The sequence below is a fragment of the Petaurus breviceps genome, unplaced genomic scaffold (assembly GCF_028583685.1).
Source record: "Petaurus breviceps papuanus isolate PSGF00001 unplaced genomic scaffold, PetGlider_PUasm1.0 118, whole genome shotgun sequence".
Lineage (NCBI taxonomy): Eukaryota > Metazoa > Chordata > Mammalia > Diprotodontia > Petauridae > Petaurus > Petaurus breviceps.
This window is the reverse complement of record NW_027185616.1, coordinates 13,296,415-13,307,132: the sequence shown is the minus strand read 5'-3', so window position 1 is coordinate 13,307,132 and position 10,718 is coordinate 13,296,415.

Below are 10,718 nucleotides of genomic sequence, written 5' to 3'. Positions count from 1 at the left end.
AAAAGAGACATTTTTCCTTGGAAAAGTGACCCCCTGCCATCAGCAACACCTATAATCTCAGTGTAAGCACCTAGAGTTACTAAAGTGTGGAGGAATGTTTGCCTGGGGTGAGGAACAAAAGAATATTAAATACATCTGAAGGCAAAAGTAAGTATAGTTCAGAGGTAGGAATGGTATAGTGGAGAAAATACTCCCTAGGGTCAGGGACCCAAGGTTAAATGCCCACCTCTTGCCACTCACAACCTGTGTGACCTCAGGCAAGCCCTCAACTTTCTTGGACTTTCGTTTCCTCATCTACAAAGTCAGTGGGGTCCAAGGCAACAAGGGTTCTCACTCCTTTCCACTGAAACTAGATGGCTCTTCAATGTTTTTGTCAACTTTTCTATGCACAAACCTAACTGCATGGCCAATAAAATTCAATGGGTTGATTTTAAAAGAAAAATGAAGGCTTTGGACTAGTTGACTTCTGAGGTCCCTTCTATCTCTAGAGCCATGAACTTTTCCTTATTTGAACATGAAGTCAAATTTTATTTGTTTCAGTATTGCTGCCACTCATCTGACACCAGCTGTCCATGTCATCTAGTATTATTTCTAGGCAGTAGTATGGAGGGTTATTTTATACAGAGGAGAGCCTAAGAAGTACTCTTCATGAGGTAATTCTCAATAGATTAGGCACTGTTTCAGAAACATGCTCTTTACCATTTAATAAATAATGTAATGCTTACACAGTTCCTGGAGATGATCTCCTCTAGCAGAGAAGCACCAGGAATTGTGTGAAGTCCTGGGGACAAACTGGAGACAACAAAGTCTCTGCCCTCTAGGAATGTCCCATTCTGCCCTGAAGCTGCCATTCGCTCCAGGTGAAGTAAGAAATAGCTCACTTTTGTCTGAACCAGAGAAGTAAAAGAAGACTGTCAGAAAGAAAACTGGAAATTGGGCCAGGAGTCCATTTCTGCTGAGGAAATCAGCTTACTGGGTATTCATAGCATTATCTTTATTATTAAAAAAAAAAAAAACACACACACAAAAACCAAAGGGGCGGCTAAGTGGCACAGTGAGTAAGAGCGCCAGCCCTGGAGTCAGGAGGACCCGGGATCAGTTCCAGCCTCAGATACTTAACACCCACACAAAATAACTGGCCATATAACCTTGGGCAAGTTACTTAACCCCAGTTGCACAATGTAAATGCTACCTGTTGCTTAAAAAAAAAAAAAAAACAAACAAACAAACAAAAAAAAAAACCACACACAAACCCACAACCACCTAAGGAAATCTATATTTTTACAAAGCTTGTCTCACTTGTTTGGGACAAGGTCAAGATAAATGAACTTCCTAGCCCTCAGTTTGCCCATTTGTAAGATGTGGGCAACTAAATTAGATGGCTCCTTATGTTTCTTTTAGCTCTAGATGTAAGATCCTATGACTAAAGGGGCTTAAATTTCTGAAGTTCTTACTGTACCTTGACCTCCCCCAATAAGCCCAAAGAGAAAAGTCAACAATAGGGAAGGCATACATTTAGGTAGAAGTCCAAAATACTGTCAAAGGCATACATGTTTATTAAAACTGTTTTAAAGTTTAAAATTCATACTGAAGAAAATTAAAATAAAATCATTCAACAAACAAGTTTGCATGTGGGTGATGGGACCCGTTGGCAACAGCAAGTGCTAATTGTAAAGATTCTGGGCTGCATTCCTCCAAATCTGCCTGCCATCCGTGTTGTATTGTTAGAATTCACTTATATAAAAAATTGAGACATCCCATAGCCACGATGATCTGCGAAAGATCATTGAGCATAGGCAATAATGGGCTTTGCCTGTTGTGAAAAAAGATGAGTATCTTAATGTATCGAAGAAACACAGCAATTAGCATTGTGACTAGGAAAATAGCAATTTTGTGTTTAGTCCAGTGATTATCTTCTTTCTCTCTCATCGTCAAAGGGATCCCAGTAGCACCAAAGTCTTCCATCTATGGCGATTTCTTGTCTTAAGGAGAGGAGTTTTGGCCTGGCATAGGAGATAAGAGGGAAAGAGTGCTGTGACAAGACTAAATGGAAATCAGTCAACAGGCATTTCTTGTTATCCTTATCTCCAAGGAAAAGGAAGAAAGGCAAATATAATCCTTGCCCTCGAGGGCAAGAACATTCTAATGAGAGAGAGAACATGTAAAATAACTATGTGCATAAGAAATTCTATGTAACACGAACAAAGGGATTGGGAAAGGTCTTGTGGAAAGTCAGATTTGAACTGAACTTGAAAGAAGCCTGGAGTCAAACTAATCTAGAAAGGAGAGCATTCCACACACAGGAGACCGCCAAAGCAAAAACACAAGGCAGTGTCTTCTTGTGGGGGAAACAAGTAGCCTGCTGTCATTGGACCATCGTTGGGGATGTCTTTGAGTTGTTTTGGTTGTGACAGACACTCCATGACCCGATTTAGGTGTTTTTGGGAGAAGAGATTATAGAATAGTTTGCCATTTCCTTCTCCAGCTCATTTTACAGATGAGGAAACAGAGATGAACAGAAGTTAAATGACTTCCCCCAGGGTCGCACAGCTAGTTAGTATCTAAGACCAGATTTGAACTTGGGCCCTCCTGACTCTAAGGCTGGTGCTCTATCCACTTCACCACCTAGCTGCCTTCATAAAACTGATAGAAGAGAATAAAATGTAAGACTGGAAAGGTGGGAAAAGGTGTCAGGTTGTGAAGGGCTCTAAATGCCCAACAGAGGATTTTATATTTGATGTTGGAGATCAGAGAGAACCACTAGACTTTGTGGGGGAGTGACTTGGACCCTTTGCATTAGGAGAGTCGCTTTTGTAGGTGAATGAAAGCTAGATTGCAGAAGAGAGAAAGCTTGAGGCAAGGGAACCAACAAGGAGACTATGGCAATAATCCAGGTTGTGATAAGGACTATGCCAGGGTGGCATTTTATATGTGAATGGAGAGAAAGGTACATCATTGGAAGATGCTAGGGAATCAGGAATTAGGAGGCAGCTAAGGTGGTTCAGTGAATAGAACACCAGGGTTAGACTCAGGAAGACCTGAGCTTTCCACTGAAGAAGAAGAAAATGGCAGACCAATCCAGCGTCTTTGCCAAGAAAGCTCAATAATGAGATCAGGAAGAGGAAAAGGAGATTGAACAACAGAACAACTCATGGGATCTGGCTATATGACAGAAGCTGGGGCTGGCAGAAGTTGCAAGCTTGGCTGACTGGGATAATAGTGGCTCCCTTAAACTGTAAGGGGAGAGTTGGGAAGAGGAAAGTTTGAGAGCAAAGATAAAGGAGTTCCATTTTGGAATTTGAGATGCCTATGTGACATCATTTGATGTGTCCAAAAGGCAGCCTGGTGATTCAAAAACTGGAACTCGGGAGAGAGCAGCAATGGATATATGGATCTAGGAATCACCTGCAGAAAGATAATTGAACCCATGGGAGTTGATGAGATCACCAAGTCAGTGAGTATTGAGAATAGAAAGAGGACTCAGGGCAGGCTCCTGGGGGTACCCTGGGTCAGTGGAATTTTCCTGGATGAAGACGCATCAAAGAAGGAAGAAGGGAGCAGTCAGGCAGACACTGGGACCAAGAGAGGGCAGTATAAAAAAAATCCCAAAGAGGATAGGAGAGAATAGCCAGAAGAAGAGAAGTATTGACAGCATCAAATACTGGAAAGAGATCCTCGAGAGACGAGTTTCAGTGAAAGAAAGAATTCCAAAGCCAGATCAGAGAGTTTAGAAGTGAAAGCAGCTAAATAGAGGCACCCTCAAATAGTTTCACTAAGAGAGTGAGGAGAGATAGACAGCAGTAACTTGCAGGGATAATCAGACCAAATGAAGAATGTTTTGTTTTGTTTATAGTTTTATTTTTTAAGAGGAAAGGAGAAGCATAAGTATTTGTAGCCAGCAAATATGGAGAAAGATTAGCGAGAAAGTGAGGATTATGGAGGGGTCAGTGCAACCTTTTGGCAAAGAGAGAGGATGTGATGCAGAGTTCATGCTGAGGGGTTTGCCTTGGGAAGGAGAAAACTTCTATTATTGAACCAACTTGGGGTCTTGGCTTGGATGAAGATTCCAGTTTCATTTGCTCCCATTCAGCATGAACGGCACTGGACAGACCAGTATTGCACTCTACCTAGTGTTCTTTCTGGACAGTGATATAGAAATAGTTTATACCTGGCAATGCTATCTGCAAAGCATTCAAGCTAATGGCATGCCACACTGGCCTAGTTGGCTACAGAGAAATTTCTGACACCATAGAATCCTAACAGAAGCTACATTTCTCAATTAATTGAAAGTCAGAGAAGAAGCTACTATTATCTGAACCATAAAAGGAAAAATTGAGTCATTCTGTAGTCCATTTTCTGATAAGTAGACCCTGCTGAGCAAAGGAGGGAAGAGGGGGGAAGGAGGCCACAGTATTATCTTCATTTTGAAATAATGCTTTTAAGAAAATGCTATTGTAAAGCACAAACTACTTGGGAGACACAATAAGTATCCTCATGAAGGCTACTGCAGAAGAGACTACAAATAAATTAATATTAAAAAGCGATAGCATTTTAATATCACTTATGGAAAAAAAACAAATCTATTTAAGGTGTTAACTTTATGAGAAAAGCTCACTTCCACTTACTTGTTGTAGAGAGGTAGAGAAATAAAACAAAACAAAACAAAGCAGAAGCTTGAGACAGTCCTTGAGAGTCTTCTCAAACCACTTGAAGGAAAGTGACCAGTGTGAAAGTGCCCTTTTTCCTGGATCATTTATAGGAGATGGAATCCTGATTAGTTAAGTAGAATAGCATGGAGGCTCAGCTGCAGATGGGTTCACATCTTAGGCAATAGCCCAGTTAAATCACTGGGATAAATGCTCACCTAAAGACTATAAAGTAACTGTTGGGAACCTAAATATACTATTAGGGAATGATAAATATGCTTAACACCTATGCTGGCTTTCAGTCAAGACTACAGGTAATCCTTTCATTAAAAGTGCTGCCTAAGGACTGGAAATAGAAGGGATGCCCACCAATTGGGGAACGGCTAAACAAGTTGAAGCATGTGATTGTGATAGAGTATTAATTACTGTGCTATTAAAAAAATGCCAAGTGGGATGATTTCAGAAAAACCTGGAAAGATTTACATGAATTGATGCAAAATGAAGGAGAACATTGTACACAGTAACAGCAATACTGTACAAGGAAGAACCGTGAATGACTTAGCTATTCTCAGCAATACGATGATCCAAGGCAATCCCAAAGGACTAATGAGAAAGCATGCTATCCACCCCAGAGAAAGAATTGGTATTGTTTGAATACAGACTGAAGCATGCTATTTTTAATTTTCTTTTTCTTTTATTCAAGTCTTCTCATACAAAATGTTTTATATGTTGTATATCATATGATTTTATGATTTATGTGATGTTTATATGGTTGCATATGTATAACATGTATCTGATTGCTTACTATCTCAGTTAGGGGGGAGGAGAGTGAGGAAGGGAAGGATAGAATTTGGAACTCAACACTTTTTTTAAAATGTTAAAAAACTGTTTTAACATGTAATTGGGGGGGAAATAAAATATATTAATTTTTTTATTTTAAAAGTGCTGTTAAAAGCCCTTTTGATGCTCACAAAGAATTGGAAACAAAGTTGATGTCCTTCAATTGGGGAGAAGGTTGGAAAGACCTATATAACATTATACAAAGAGAAGGGAACAGTCAAGAAAACAATATATACAATGACTACAAGAATATGAACAGAGCAACAATAAAAAAATCAAAAGTTAGCATTTCAAAATTATGAAAAAAACAAGCAGGACTCAAAGGAAGAGATGTGAGAAGACATGTCTGCTCCAGCCCTTTGCAGAGGTGAGAGATCCACAAGTGTACATGGCACATATTTTCAGACTTTTTCAAAGTAATGATCAGTTAGGCTGAGTTTTACTGAGCAAAATTAGGGTGATATAAAAAAGACATCAATTGCAAAACTGACTTTTTAAAATGTACTGCTTAAGAAAAAAAAAAACTACTGTAATGGTCCTTCCTGCCTTTCTTGATTAGGACCTCTTTTAGGTATTTTTCATGGTTCAAATTGTATTATGGTAATTTATGTATGGTTCTTATCCACTAAACTACAGTTCTTATCCACAGAAAACTCCCTGAGAGCAGGGACATTGTCTTATTTATTAATTATACCTTTTCCAGTGCCTAATAATTCTGCATACAGAAGGTGCTCAATCAATACTAAGAGAAGTAAGAGTTGTATACTTTAAGCCTCTCTCACATGGAAGTTCCTTTTAAAAATTGAAGTATTTGATAAGAACATGCCTCTCTAGATGTCTTTAAATTTAGTTCAGACCTTTCTTTTTTGTTATTGTTGGGGGGGTTTTCACCTCCATTTAAAAAATTCTGAATTTAAACCTCAATTAAGATACAGCTTAGCATTTTCTGTGGTCTAGTGGAAATTTTCAAGATATAGAAATCAGTGCACAAAAAATATTTTGTAGATTTTTAAGAAATGAATCCCCAGACAATCAAGGGATTGCCTGTATAGAGTGAAGGGGAGTTTGGAGAAACCCTGGTTGACTGCCTTTAAGAGAACAAAGTTAAAATTCACATACCACTTGACTTTGTTGACATTTACTTGAGGGCTCTTAAGGCCCTACCTCATCTCCTCTATTTCTTTCTCAGATCAGTCAATAACCATTTATTAAGCACCTACTTTGTGCTGAGGAAATTGAGAGAATTAAAGGGATTAGGATTAGGACGTGCAAGTGGTTAATTGTGGGACTTTCGCCAGACGCTATGCTAAGTACTAGGGATGCCAAGAAAGGCAGAAAGATCATCTCTGCTCTTGCAGAATAATCAGGGAAGCAGTTCACACTTGGGTCAGTCTTCTTGTGGGGCATAATATTGCTCTAGGCCAGGCAGGGACGCTAGAAAAGAATATAAACCACACCGACAGATGGACGGCAGATACTTAGAGGGACTTTAGGGTTTACAAATTCACATTCTACCTTAAGCTTCATTTGTTGTGAAGACCACAGCAGTGTGAGGTAAGGAGTACAGATAGGATTAGCTCTATTTTGAGGAAATTGAGGCTCAGAGAGGTTTGGGAATTTGACTGAGGCCACAGAGCTGGAATTCCAATGCCAGTCCGCTGGATCGAAATCTCACAAGCTCCAGTGTTAGTGCATGTAAGTGCAAGCAAGGTGGGATTTTTGTTGTTTTCTTTCAGGAGTTTAGTTTGCCAGGCTCAGGCTAAATTGCAAACATCTGGAGGATTAATCTCCTTTGAACCCTGATAATTCACAGCTGTGCTGAGTCAAGTAGGTTTCATGCCTTCTGGCTCTAAGCCAATCAGGGGCCAAGTCTTTGTTCTATATTCTGGGAGGTTCCCATTTTGCTCTGGGGGTTTGCTCATGAAAAGGATCTTTTGATTTCCTGGTCAAACTCTGAGTGGCCATTTGTTAAGGATCCCTCCCCCCCTGCTTAGGTGTCTGTGCTCCCTCAACCCAGTGATGTGTGTAAAGTGTACAGCAATATGGTTTTACTCAGACAGCTGCAGCCCTGTCTGTTTTTGTTCAGACCTTTCCCCTGAACTAGTGAATGTAATTAAAAGTAGGATTGGTAACCCCTTTTTGAGCAGTCTTTCCTAAATCAGAGAATCTGTGCTAGCAGGCCATCCTGGGTATGCTAGGGTGCTTGCTGTTACAGAGCAGCCCCCCCAAGGAAGCCTAGCCTAGGCATGGGTAAGAAGGGAATCACCCTACACCCACCAGAGCCAGAAGTGTTAAACCACCATAGCGGTTGCTTCCCTTCATAGAATAGATCCAGATCCAGTTTTACCCACACTTAAAAATATTATGGAAGATTTTTCTCAGTCTGGATACCTCTGATCACTAATGATAGTCTGTTCTCTTTTTTTGCTCTTTGGAGGGGGGAAGGCAGGCCAATTGGGGTTAAGTGACTTGCCCAAGGTCACACGGCTAGTTTTCTGTTAAGTGTCTGAGGCCAGATTTCAACTCAGGTCCTCCTGACTCCAGGGCTGGTGCTCTATTCACTGAGCCACCTAGCCGCCCCAAGATAGTATATTCTTATGGTGTCTATATTCTTTCACTATTACCTTTCATTCTCACTCTGGGCTCTTTACCCTCAGGCACTCATCCTCACAGAAATCTCACAGCTGGAAGGATCCTCTAATCTAACCCCCTCATCCCATACCAGACCAGGAATCCTCTCTAAATAGCCCCAGCAAAGGATCCCCTAGTCTCTTCTTGATGTTCTTCACTCCCAGGCTACCCACCTCTCCTGGGGCAGCCAATTCCACCTGGGGTCAACTCTAATTGTTAGGAAGCTGTTCTTTGTGTGGAAAAGAAAGCTCCCTTTCTCCACCATCCACTCCTTATACATAGATGATGTAGCATACTAATGATGCTTTGAAGACAAGAAAAATAAGGCCTTTCATGTGACTGGCCCTGCTATCATTTCACCTCAAGGCTTCCTTTCTCTAGGCTAAACATCTCTGGTTTCTTTGAGTTCATCATCCTATATCCTGGTTGCTTTGCTACCTATTTGTCAAAACCCTTCCTAAACGTTGCACGTAGAAACACACTTTAGCTAAGAATGGAGGTCTATGTTTGTAGGCCCACCTGCGGGGAAAACAAAGCTGGCAGGTTATTTGAGTTTGGGAGATCTAAACTGCAGTAGGTCTGAAGCCAAGTGGTGGTCCTTACTAAGCCCGGCACGTCCAGGAGCTGAGGGCCAGTAGGCTGCCTCAGGAGAGAGGTAGAGCCTCCATGCCAGCTAGTGAATGAATGATGTACTTCCAGATAGGGAAGGATACAGAGGAAGAAAAAGGAAAAGAAGGGAAGGAGATAGAGGCAGAAACAGGGAGGAAGGAAGAGAGAGGGGAAGAAAGGCAAGGAAAGAGGAAAGAAGGAAGAAAGTGACAGAGTACTGCATAGGTGGACTGAAGTAAAACAAGATTCTCACCTTCCCAGCTGCTTTAACCAGATCCAGGTAGAGTCTGGTCATTCTCCTGAGGGTGCAAACCCATTCGTCAATATCTTTCCTAAATAGTAATACCTATACATAAATACACATAAAGATATGTGGATATGTGATCCACTCCGTCACTATCAACACTAGTTCTCTTCAAAGTTGTGTTGTTTTCTTCTCTGCTTCTCTCTAAAGTTGTGTTATCTTTCTAATGAATACGTCACACTTTTGACTCACAAAGTCTCAGAAGGTGGAAGGGAAGCTAAAGATCACCTAATCAAAACAGGACCTGAACAAAAATCTTCTCTGTAGCATACTGGACAAATGATAAACCAGCCTAAGCTTGAAGTAGGACACCCACTACCTCCTTAGGGGTTCCATTCCACTGTTGGATAGCTAATTGATAGGAGGGAAGACAGGAAGATATGGGAGTCCAAATCTAGCCTTGGATACTTACCAACTGTGTGACCTTGGGCAAGTCACTTAACATAGTTTGCTACAGTTTCCTAATCTATAAAATGAACTGCAGAAGGCCTAATCTATAAAATGAACTGCAGAAGGAGATGGCAAACCACTCTAGAATCTTGGCCAATAAAACCCCGAATGTGGTCACAAAGAGTTGGACACAACTGAAACAGCTGAACAAATGAATGATGTAAATCAGAAGTTAATAAAGCATTTGAAAAATTAAAAAAATAAATTAAAAAGTAGTTTTCTATAAAGTAGTAAAGTGCTTTCTATAAAGGCAAGTGTTATGACACCATTTATGAATGTAATTATCTCTCAGTAATTAATCTCTATTTGATGTCTTAGTCCTGTCCATCTCCAGATAAAGAACTGGTGGAGCCTGAAGGCAAATCAAAGATGCTTTGTCTTTATTTTTTCTTGCTCTTTTTTTTGTCTGTATTTTCTTTCACAGCACGTTTACATGGAAATGTGTTTTTCATAATTGTACATGTAAATCTGTTGTCAAATTGCTTGTCAAATGGGGGAGGGAAGAGAATTTGCAACTCAAAATGTGAAAAAAGAAATGTTAAAATTGTTTTTACCTGTAATCAGAGTAAAAACAAAATATTAAAATAAGAAAAGGAAACTGAGGCAGAGGTTTAAGTGACTTGTGCATAGCTGTAGAGGGAGTGTCTGAGGATGGATTTGAACATTTTGGTCTTCCTGCCTCTAAGCCACTGTGCCCCCTAGCGGCCTCCCTCCCTAATGTCATAGGTTTCAATTTATTCTGAACTTTACCTGCTGGGGGATATGGGAAGCCACAGTGAATGCTATGCCCACTAGAAAATTTTGGAGGTATTTAACATGATTGTACATGTGTAACTGTAATGGTAATATAATTTGAATTTGAAGACCTCTTTTTGTATTGGCAAAGATAGCAGGTACTTCGCACTTAGAAAATGATCAAGCCTCTGTTGGGGAAACAGAAGGTATGGACTCCTGTCTCCTGTTGCTGATGTAATAGGAAGGGGTTGGCTGAAACAGTAAGTAGCTAATACTGTGTATATAAGGAAAAGCCCAGAGGGGCACAGGCAGAATTTCTTGGGACCAGCATCTGGTGGCAGAGCAGCTACAGAAGAGAGATGGAGAACTGAGCCAGGATTTCCTGAGAAATTGTGGTGGTGGAGCTTCTTCTGAACAGGAGCCCAGGAGCCCAGGAGCCTAGAAGCCTGGAGTCAGGAGCCCAGAGCCAGGAGCCAGGAGCCTGAGCCTGGAATCTGGAGCCC